Source organism: Acanthochromis polyacanthus, chromosome 9 (genome assembly GCF_021347895.1).
Source record: "Acanthochromis polyacanthus isolate Apoly-LR-REF ecotype Palm Island chromosome 9, KAUST_Apoly_ChrSc, whole genome shotgun sequence".
Taxonomy (NCBI): Eukaryota; Metazoa; Chordata; class Actinopteri; family Pomacentridae; genus Acanthochromis; species Acanthochromis polyacanthus.
In genome coordinates, this window is record NC_067121.1 from 39,707,703 (window position 1) to 39,720,717 (window position 13,015).

Consider the following 13,015-nt stretch of genomic DNA (forward strand, 5'->3'; position numbering starts at 1 on the left):
ACTAAACTATGACATTTCTGGTAACATTTTGGATGACATACTAAACTATGACATTTCTGGTCACATTTTGGACGACACACTAAACTATGACGTTTTTATGACATTTTGGACGACATACTAAACTATGACGTTTTTTGTCCATTTTGTACGACATACTAAACTATGACATTTCTGGTAACATTTTGGATGACACACTAAACTATGACGTTTCTGGTCACATTTTGGACGACACACTAAACTATGACGTTTTTGGTCACATTTTGGACGACATACTAAACTATGACGTTTCTGGTAACATTTTGGATGACACGCTAAACTATGACGTTTTTATGACATTTTGGACGACATACTAAACTATGACGTTTTTTGTCCATTTTGTACGACATACTAAACTATGACATTTCTGGTAACATTTTGGATGACACACTAAACTATGACGTTTCTGGTCACATTTTGGACGACATACTAAACTACGACATTTTTGGTCACATTTTGGACGACATACTAAACTATGACGGCTTTGGTAACATTTTGGACGACGTAGTAAAATGACATTTTTTGTCCATTTTGGACGACATACTAAACTATGACATTTCTGGTCACATTTTGGACGACATACTAAAGTATGACGTTTTTTGGCCATTTTGGATGACATACTAAACTATGACGTTTTTTTGACATTTTGGACGACATACTAAACTATGATGTTTTTGGTCACATTTTGGACGACATACTAAACTATGACGTTTCTGGTCACATTTTGGACGACATACTAAACTATGACGTTTTTTTTACATTTCGGATGACATACTAAAGTATGACGTTTTTGGTCACATTTTGGATGACACGCTAAACTATGACGTTTTTATGACATTTTGGACGACATACTAAACTACGACATTTTTGGTCACATTTTGGACGACATACTAAACTATGACGGCTTTGGTAACATTTTGGACGACGTAGTAAAATGACATTTTTTGTCCATTTTGGACGACATACTAAACTATGACATTTCAGGTCACATTTTGGACGACATACTAAAGTATGACGTTTTTTGGCCATTTTGGATGACATACTAAACTATGACGTTTTTTTGACATTTTGGACGACATACTAAACTATGATGTTTTTGGTCACATTTTGGACGACATACTAAACTATGACGTTTTTGGTCACATTTTGGACGACATACTAAACTATGACGTTTCTGGTCACATTTTGGACGACATACTAAACTATGACGTTTTTTTTACATTTCGGATGACATACTAAAGTATGACGTTTTTGGTCACATTTTGGACGACATACTAAACTATGACGTTTCTGGTCACATTTTGGATGACACACGAAACTATGACTTTTTTTTGACATTTTGGACGACATACTAAACTATGACTTTTTTTTATATTTCGGACGACATACTAAAGTATGACTTTTTTGGTCACATTTTGGACGACATACTAAACTATGACGTTTTTTGTCCATTTTGGACGACATACTAAACTATGACATTTCTGGTCAAATTTTGGACGACACACTAAACTATGACATTTCTGGTAGCATTTTGGATGACATACTAAACTATGACATTTCTGGTCACATTTTGGACGACACAGTAAACTATGACGTTTTTTGGCCATTTTGGACGACATACTAAACTATGACGTTTTTATGACATTTTGGATGACATACTAAAGTATGACGTTTTTTGGCCACTTTGGACGACATACTAAATTATGACGTTTTTGTGATATTTTGGACGACATACTAAACTATGATGTTTTTTGGCCATTTTGGATGACATACTAAACTATGACGTTTTTTTGACATTTTGGACGACATACTAAACTATGATGTTTTTGGTCACATTTTGGACGACATACTAAACTATGACGTTTTTATGACATTTTGGACGACATACTAAACTACGACATTTTTGGCCACATTTTGGACGACATACTAAACTATGACGTTTTTATGACATTTTGGACGACATACTAAACTATGACGTTTTTGGTCACATTTTGGACGACATACTAAACTATGACGTTTCTGGTCACATTTTGGACGACACACTAAACTATGACTTTTTTTGACATTTTGGACGACATACTAAACTATGACGTTTTTTGTCCATTTTGTACGACATACTAAACTATGACATTTCTGGTAACATTTTGGACGACACACTAAACTATGACGTTTTTATGACATTTTGGACGACATACTAAACTATGACGTTTCTGGTCACATTTTGGACGACACACTAAACTATGACGTTTTTGGTCACATTTTGGACGACATACGAAACTATGACGTTTCTGGTCACATTTTGGATGACACACTAAACTATGACGTTTTTACGACATTTTGGACAACATACTAAACTACGACATTTTTGGTCACATTTTGGACGACATACTAAACTATGACGGTTTTTGGCCATTTTGGATGACATACTAAACTATGACGTTTCTGGTCACATTTTGGACGACACACTAAACTATGACTTTTTTTTGACATTTTGGACGACATACTAAACTATGACGTTTTTTGTCCATTTTGTACGACATACTAAACTATGACATTTCTGGTAACATTTTGGATGACATACTAAACTATGACATTTCTGGTCGCATTTTGGACGACATACAAAACTACGACATTTTTGGTCACATTTTGGACGACATACTAAACTATGACGTTTCTGGTCACATTTTGGATGACATACTAAACTATGACATTTCTGGTCACATTTTGGACGACACACTAAACTATGACGTTTTTATGACATTTTGGACGACATACTAAACTATGACGTTTCTGGTCACATTTTGGATGACATACTAAACTATGACGTTTCTGGTCACATTTTGGACGACACACTAAACTATGACTTTTTTTCATATTTCATTTTTATGTCATTTTTGAATGGGTGAGTGAGAGAGTGACAGAAAACATGCAGCAGAGGACCTTGCGCTGGAATCGAACCCAGGACACCCCATCTAAGACCCACTGCTATACATGGTTCACCCACTTAACCCATTGAGCTATACAGGCACACCAGCAGAAACGTTATTTGTCCATTTTCATACGACGTACTAAACTATGACGTTTTTGTTACATTTTGGACAACATACTAAACTATGATGTTTCTGGTCACATTTTGGATGACACACGAAACTATGACTTTTTTTTGACATTTTGGACGACATACTAAACTATGACGTTTTTTTTTACATTTCGGACGACATACTAAAGTATGACGTTTTGGTCACATTTTGGACGACATAGTAAACTATGACGTTTTTATGACATTTTGGACGACATACTAAACTATGACGTTTTTTTTACATTTCGGACGACATACTAAAGTATGATGGTTTTGCGAACATTTTGGACGACGTAGTAAACTGACATTTTTTGTCCATTTTGGACGACACACTAAACTATGACTTTATTTCATTTTTATGCCATTTTCGGCAGTGTTTGACAGGCTGAGTGAGAGAGTGACAAGAAACAGGTCAACACATGCAGCAAAGGACCTTGAGCTGGAATCGAACCCAGGCCACCGCATCTAAGACCCACTGCTATACATGGGTCACCCACTTAACCCATTGAGCTATACAGGCACACAAGCAAAGACGTTATTTGTCCATTTTCATACGACGTACTAAACTATGACATTTATTGTCACATTTTGGACGACATACTAAACTATGACTTTTTTGGTCACATTTTGGACGACATACTAAACTATGACGTTTTTTGGATGACATACTAAACTATGACGTTTTTTTGACATTTTGGACGACATACTGAACTACGACATTTTTGGTCACATTTTGGACGACATACTAAACTATGACGTTTCTGGTCACATTTTGGACGACATAGTAAACTATGATGTTTCTGGTCACATTTTGGACGACATAGTAAACTATGACGTTTTTGTCACATTTTTGGACGACATACTAAACTATGACGTTTTTGGTCCGTTTTGGACGACATACTAAATTATGACGTTTTTATTACATTTTGGACGACATACTAAACTATGACGGTTTTGGTAACATTTTGGACGACGTAGTAAACTGACATTTATTGTCCATTTTGGACGACATACTAAACTGTGACGTTTATTGTCACATTTTTGGATGACATACTAAACTATGACATTTCTGGTCACATTTTGGACGACATACTAAAGTATGACGTTTTTTGGCCACTTTGGACGACATACTAAACTATGACTTTTTTTGACATTTTTGACGACACACTAAACTATGACGTTTTTGGTCACATTTTTGACGACATACTAAACTGCCGTTTTTGTGATATTTTGGACGACATACTAAACTATGATGTTTTTGGTCACATTTTGGACGACATACTAAACTATGACGTTTTTGGTCACATTTTTGACGACATACTAAACTGCCGTTTTTGTGATATTTTGGACGACATACTAAACTATGACGTTTTTTTGACATTTTGGACGACATACTAAACTATGATATTTTTGGTCACATTTTGGACGACATACTAAACTATGACGTTTTTATGACATTTTGGACGACATACTAAACTACGACATTTTTGGTCACATTTTGGACGACATACTAAACTATGACATTTCTGGTCACATTTTGGACGACATACTAAACTATCACATTTCTGGTAACATTTTGGATGACATACTAAACTATGACATTTCTGGTCACATTTTGGACGACACACTAAACTATGACGTTTTTATGACATTTTGGACGACATACTAAACTACGACATTTTAGGTCACATTTTGGACGACATACTAAACTATGACGTTTTTTGTCCATGTTGTACGACATACTAAACTATGACATTTCTGGTCACATTTTTGACGACACACTAAACTATGACGTTTCTGGTCACATTTTGGACGACACACTAAACTATGACTTTTTTTCATATTTCATTTTTATGTCATTTTTGAATGGGTGAGTGAGAGAGTGACAGAAAACATGTCAAGACATGCAGCAGAGGACCTTGAGCTGGAATCGAACCCAGGACACCCCATCTTAGACCCACTGCTATACATGGTTCACCCACTTAACCCATTGAGCTACACAGGCACACCAGCAACAACGTTATTTGTCCATTTTCATACGACATACTAAACTATGACGTTTTTGTTACATTTTGGACAACATACTAAACTATGATGTTTCTGGTCACATTTTGGATGACACACTAAACTATGACTTTTTTTTGACATTTTGGACGACATACTAAACTATGACGTTTTTATGACATTTTGGATGACATACTAAAGTATGACGTTTTTTGGCCACTTTGGACGACATACTAAATTATGACGTTTTTTTGACATTTTGGAAGACATACTAAACTATGACGTTTTTGGTCACATTTTGAATGAAATACTAAACTGTGACGTTTTTTGTCACATTTTTGGACGACATACTAAACTATGACGTTTTTGGTCACATTTTGGACGATATAGTAAACTATGACGTTTTTATGACATTTTGGACGACATACTACACTATCACGTTTTTTTTACATTTCGGACGACATACTAAAGTATGACGTTTTTGGTCACATTTTGGACGACATACTAAACTATGACGTTTTTGGTCCATTTTGGACGACATACTAAATTATGACGTTTTTTGACATTTTGGACGACATACTAAAGTATGACTTTTTTGGTCCCATTTTGGACGACATACTAAACTATGACATTTCTGGTCACATTTTGGACGACACACTAAACTATGACATTTCTGGTAGCATTTTGGATGACATACTAAACTATGACATTTCTGGTCACATTTTGGACGACGCACAAAACTATGATGTTTTTTGGCCATTTTGGACAACATACTAAACTATGACGTTTTTATGACATTTTGGATGACATACTAAACTATGACATTTCTGGTCACATTTTGGACGACACACTAAACTATGACGTTTTTATGACATTTTGGACGACATACTAAACTACGACATTTTAGGTCACATTTTGGACGACATACTAAACTATGACGTTTTTTGGCCATTTTGGATGACATACTAAACTATGACGTTTTTGTGACATTTTGGACGACATACTAAACTGTGACGTATTTGTCACATTTTGGACGACATAGTAAACTATGACGTTTTTATGACATTTTGGACGACATACTAAAGTATGACGTTTTTGGTCACATTTTGGACGACATAGTAAACTATGACGTTTTTGGTCACATTTTGGACGACATACTAAACTATGACGGTTTTTGGCCATTTTGGATGACATACTAAACTATGACGTTTCTGGTCACATTTTGGACGACACACTAAACTATGACTTTTTTTTGACATTTTGGACGACATACTAAACTATGACGTTTTTTGTCCATTTTGTACGACATACTAAACTATGACATTTCTGGTAACATTTTGGATGACATACTAAACTATGACATTTCTGGTCGCATTTTGGACGACATACAAAACTACGACATTTTTGGTCACATTTTGGACGACATACTAAACTATGACGTTTCTGGTCACATTTTGGATGACATACTAAACTATGACATTTCTGGTCACATTTTGGACGACACACTAAACTATGACGTTTTTATGACATTTTGGACGACATACTAAACTATGACGTTTCTGGTCACATTTTGGACGACACACTAAACTATGACTTTTTTTCATATTTCATTTTTATGTCATTTTTGAATGGGTGAGTGAGAGAGTGACAGAAAACATGCAGCAGAGGACCTTGCGCTGGAATCGAACCCAGGACACCCCATCTAAGACCCACTGCTATACATGGTTCACCCACTTAACCCATTGAGCTATACAGGCACACCAGCAGAAACGTTATTTGTCCATTTTCATACGACGTACTAAACTATGACGTTTTTGTTACATTTTGGACAACATACTAAACTATGATGTTTCTGGTCACATTTTGGATGACACACGAAACTATGACTTTTTTTTGACATTTTGGACGACATACTAAACTATGACGTTTTTTTTACATTTCGGACGACATACTAAAGTATGACGTTTTTGGTCACATTTTGGACGACATAGTAAACTATGACGTTTTTATGACATTTTGGACGACATACTAAACTATGACGTTTTTTTTACATTTCGGACGACATACTAAAGTATGATGGTTTTGCGAACATTTTGGACGACGTAGTAAACTGACATTTTTTGTCCATTTTGGACGACACACTAAACTATGACTTTATTTCATTTTTATGCCATTTTCGGCAGTGTTTGACAGGCTGAGTGAGAGAGTGACAAGAAACAGGTCAACACATGCAGCAAAGGACCTTGAGCTGGAATCGAACCCAGGCCACCGCATCTAAGACCCACTGCTATACATGGGTCACCCACTTAACCCATTGAGCTATACAGGCACACAAGCAAAGACGTTATTTGTCCATTTTCATACGACGTACTAAACTATGACATTTATTGTCACATTTTGGACGACATACTAAACTATGACTTTTTTGGTCACATTTTGGACGACATACTAAACTATGACGTTTTTTGGATGACATACTAAACTATGACGTTTTTTTGACATTTTGGACGACATACTGAACTATGACATTTTTGGTCACATTTTGGACGACATACTAAACTATGACGTTTCTGGTCACATTTTGGACGACATAGTAAACTATGATGTTTCTGGTCACATTTTGGACGACATAGTAAACTATGACGTTTTTGTCACATTTTTGGACGACATACTAAACTATGACGTTTTTGGTCCGTTTTGGACGACATACTAAATTATGACGTTTTTATTACATTTTGGACGACATACTAAACTATGACGGTTTTGGTAACATTTTGGACGACGTAGTAAACTGACATTTATTGTCCATTTTGGACGACATACTAAACTGTGACGTTTATTGTCACATTTTTGGATGACATACTAAACTATGACATTTCTGGTCACATTTTGGACGACATACTAAAGTATGACGTTTTTTGGCCACTTTGGACGACATACTAAACTATGACTTTTTTTGACATTTTTGACGACACACTAAACTATGACGTTTTTGGTCACATTTTTGACGACATACTAAACTGCCGTTTTTGTGATATTTTGGACGACATACTAAACTATGATGTTTTTGGTCACATTTTGGACGACATACTAAACTATGACGTTTTTGGTCACATTTTTGACGACATACTAAACTGCCGTTTTTGTGATATTTTGGACGACATACTAAACTATGACGTTTTTTTGACATTTTGGACGACATACTAAACTATGATATTTTTGGTCACATTTTGGACGACATACTAAACTATGACGTTTTTATGACATTTTGGACGACATACTAAACTACGACATTTTTGGTCACATTTTGGACGACATACTAAACTATGACGTTTCTGGTCACATTTTGGACGACATACTAAACTATCACATTTCTGGTAACATTTTGGATGACATACTAAACTATGACATTTCTGGTCACATTTTGGATGACACACTAAACTATGACGTTTTTATGACATTTTGGACGACATACTAAACTACGACATTTTAGGTCACATTTTGGACGACATACTAAACTATGACGTTTTTTGTCCATGTTGTACGACATACTAAACTATGACATTTCTGGTCACATTTTTGACGACACACTAAACTATGACGTTTCTGGTCACATTTTGGACGACACACTAAACTATGACTTTTTTTCATATTTCATTTTTATGTCATTTTTGAATGGGTGAGTGAGAGAGTGACAGAAAACATGTCAAGACATGCAGCAGAGGACCTTGAGCTGGAATCGAACCCAGGACACCCCATCTTAGACCCACTGCTATACATGGTTCACCCACTTAACCCATTGAGCTACACAGGCACACCAGCAAAAACGTTATTTGTCCATTTTCATACGACATACTAAACTGTGACGTTTTTGTTACATTTTGGACAACATACTAAACTATGATGTTTCTGGTCACATTTTGGATGACACACTAAACTATGACTTTTTTTTGACATTTTGGACGACATACTAAACTATGACGTTTTTATGACATTTTGGATGACATACTAAAGTATGACGTTTTTTGGCCACTTTGGACGACATACTAAATTATGACGTTTTTTTGACATTTTGGAAGACATACTAAACTATGACGTTTTTGGTCACATTTTGAATGAAATACTAAACTGTGACGTTTTTTGTCACATTTTTGGACGACATACTAAACTATGACGTTTTTGGTCACATTTTGGACGATATAGTAAACTATGACGTTTTTATGACATTTTGGACGACATACTACACTATCACGTTTTTTTTACATTTCGGACGACATACTAAAGTATGACGTTTTTGGTCACATTTTGGACGACATACTAAACTATGACGTTTTTGGTCCATTTTGGACGACATACTAAATTATGACGTTTTTTGACATTTTGGACGACATACTAAAGTATGACTTTTTTGGTCCCATTTTGGACGACATACTAAACTATGACATTTCTGGTAGCATTTTGGATGACATACTAAACTATGACATTTCTGGTCACATTTTGGACGACACACTAAACTATGACATTTCTGGTAGCATTTTGGATGACATACTAAACTATGACATTTCTGGTCACATTTTGGACGACGCACAAAACTATGATGTTTTTTGGCCATTTTGGACAACATACTAAACTATGACGTTTTTATGACATTTTGGATGACATACTAAACTATGACATTTCTGGTCACATTTTGGACGACACACTAAACTATGACGTTTTTATGACATTTTGGACGACATACTAAACTACGACATTTTAGGTCACATTTTGGACGACATACTAAACTATGACGTTTTTTGGCCATTTTGGATGACATACTAAACTATGACGTTTTTGTGACATTTTGGACGACATACTAAACTGTGACGTATTTGTCACATTTTGGACGACATAGTAAACTATGACGTTTTTATGACATTTTGGACGACATACTAAAGTATGACGTTTTTGGTCACATTTTGGACGACATAGTAAACTATGACGTTTTTTGACATTTCGGACGACATACTAAAGTATGACGTTTTTGGTCACATTTTGGACGACATAGTAAACTATGACGTTTTTGGTCACATTTTTGACGACATACTAAACTGCCGTTTTTGTGATATTTTGGACGACATACTAAACTATGATGTTTTTGGTCACATTTTGGACGACATACTAAACTATGACGTTTTTGGTCACATTTTTGACGACATACTAAACTGCCGTTTTTGTGATATTTTGGACGACATACTAAACTATGACGTTTTTTTTGACATTTTGGACGACATACTAAACTATGATATTTTTGGTCACATTTTGGACGACATACTAAACTATGACGTTTTTATGACATTTTGGACGACATACTAAACTACGACATTTTTGGTCACATTTTGGACGACATACTGAACTATGACGTTTCTGGTCACATTTTGGACGACATACGAAACTATCACATTTCTGGTAACATTTTGGATGACATACTAAACTATGACATTTCTGGTCACATTTTGGACGACACACTAAACTATGACGTTTTTATGACATTTTGGACGACATACTAAACTACGACATTTTAGGTCACATTCTGGACGACATACTAAACTATGACGTTTTTTGTCCATGTTGTACGACATACTCAACTATGACATTTCTGGTCACATTTTTGACGACACACTAAACTATGACGTTTCTGGTCACATTTTGGACGACACACTAAACTATGACTTTTTTTCATATTTCATTTTTATGTCATTTTTGAATGGGTGAGTGAGAGAGTGACAGAAAACATGTCAAGACATGCAGCAGAGGACCTTGAGCTGGAATCGAACCCAGGACACCCCATCTTAGACCCACTGCTATACATGGTCCACCCACTTAACCCATTGAGCTACACAGGGACACCAGCAAAAACGTTATTTGTCCATTTTCATACGACATACTAAACTATGACGTTTTTGTTACATTTTGGACAACATACTAAACTATGATGTTTCTGGTCACATTTTGGATGACACACTAAACTATGACTTTTTTTGACATTTTGGACGACATACTAAACTATGACGTTTTTATGACATTTTGGATGACATACTAAAGTATGACGTTTTTTGGCCACTTTGGACGACATACTAAATTATGACGTTTTTTTGACATTTTGGAAGACATACTAAACTATGACGTTTTTGGTCACATTTTGAATGAAATACTAAACTGTGACGTTTTTTGTCACATTTTTGGACGACATACTAAACTATGACGTTTTTGGTCACATTTTGGACGATATAGTAAACTATGACATTTTTATGACATTTTGGACGACATACTACACTATCACGTTTTTTTTACATTTCGGACGACATACTAAAGTATGACGTTTTTGGTCACATTTTGGACGACATACTAAACTATGACGTTTTTGGTCCATTTTGGACGACATACTAAATTATGACGTTTTTTGACATTTTGGACGACATACTAAAGTATGACTTTTTTGGTCCCATTTTGGACGACATACTAAACTATGACATTTCTGGTCACATTTTGGACGACACACTAAACTATGACATTTCTGGTAGCATTTTGGATGACATACTAAACTATGACATTTCTGGTCACATTTTGGACGACGCACAAAACTATGATGTTTTTTGGCCATTTTGGACAACATACTAAACTATGACGTTTTTATGACATTTTGGATGACATACTAAAGTATGACGTTTTTTGGCCACTGTGGACGACATACTAAATTATGACGTTTTTTGACATTTTGGAAGACATACTAAACTATGACGTTTTTGGTCACATTTTGGACGACACAGTAAACTATGACGTTTTTATGACATTTTGGACGACATACTAAATATGACGTTTTTTTTTACATTTCGGACGACATACTGAAGTATGACGTTTTTGCTCACATTTTGGACGACATACTAAACTATGACTTTTTTTGACATTTTTGACGACACACTAAACTATGACGTTTTTGGTCACATTTTTGACGACAGACTAAACTGCCGTTTTTGTGATATTTTGGACGACATACTAAACTATGATGTTTTTTGGCCATTTTGGATGACATACTAAACTATGACGTTTTTGGTCACATTTTGGACGTCATACTAAACTATGACGTTTTTATGACATTTTGGACGACATACTAAACTACGACATTTTTGGTCACATTTTGGACGACATACTAAATTATGACGTTTCTGGTCACATTTTGGACGACACACTAAACTATGACATTTCTGGTCACATTTTGGACGACACACTAAACTATGACGTTTTTATGACATTTTGGACGACATACTAAACTACGACATTTTAGGTCACATTTTGGACGACATACTAAACTATGACGTTTTTTGGCCATTTTGGATGACATACTAAACTATGACGTTTTTGTGACATTTTGGACGACATACTAAACTGTGACGTATTTGTCACATTTTGGACGACATAGTAAACTTTGACGTTTTTATGACATTTTGGACGACATACTAAACTATGACGTTTTTTGACATTTCGGACGACATACTAAAGTATGACGTTTTTGGTCACATTTTGGACGACATAGTAAACTATGACGTTTTTATGACATTTTGGACGACATACTAAACTATGGCGTTTTTTTTACATTTCGGACGACATACTAAAGTATGATGGTTTTGCGAACATTTTGGACGACGTAGTAAACTGACATTTTTTGTCCATTTTGGACGACACACTAAACTATGACTTTATTTCATATTTTATTTTTATGCCATTTTCGGCAGTGTTTGACAGGCTGAGTGAGAGAGTGACAAGAAACAGGTCAACACATGCAGCAAAGGACCTTGAGCTGGAATCGAACCCAGGCCACCGCATCTAAGACCCACTGCTATACATGGGTCACCCACT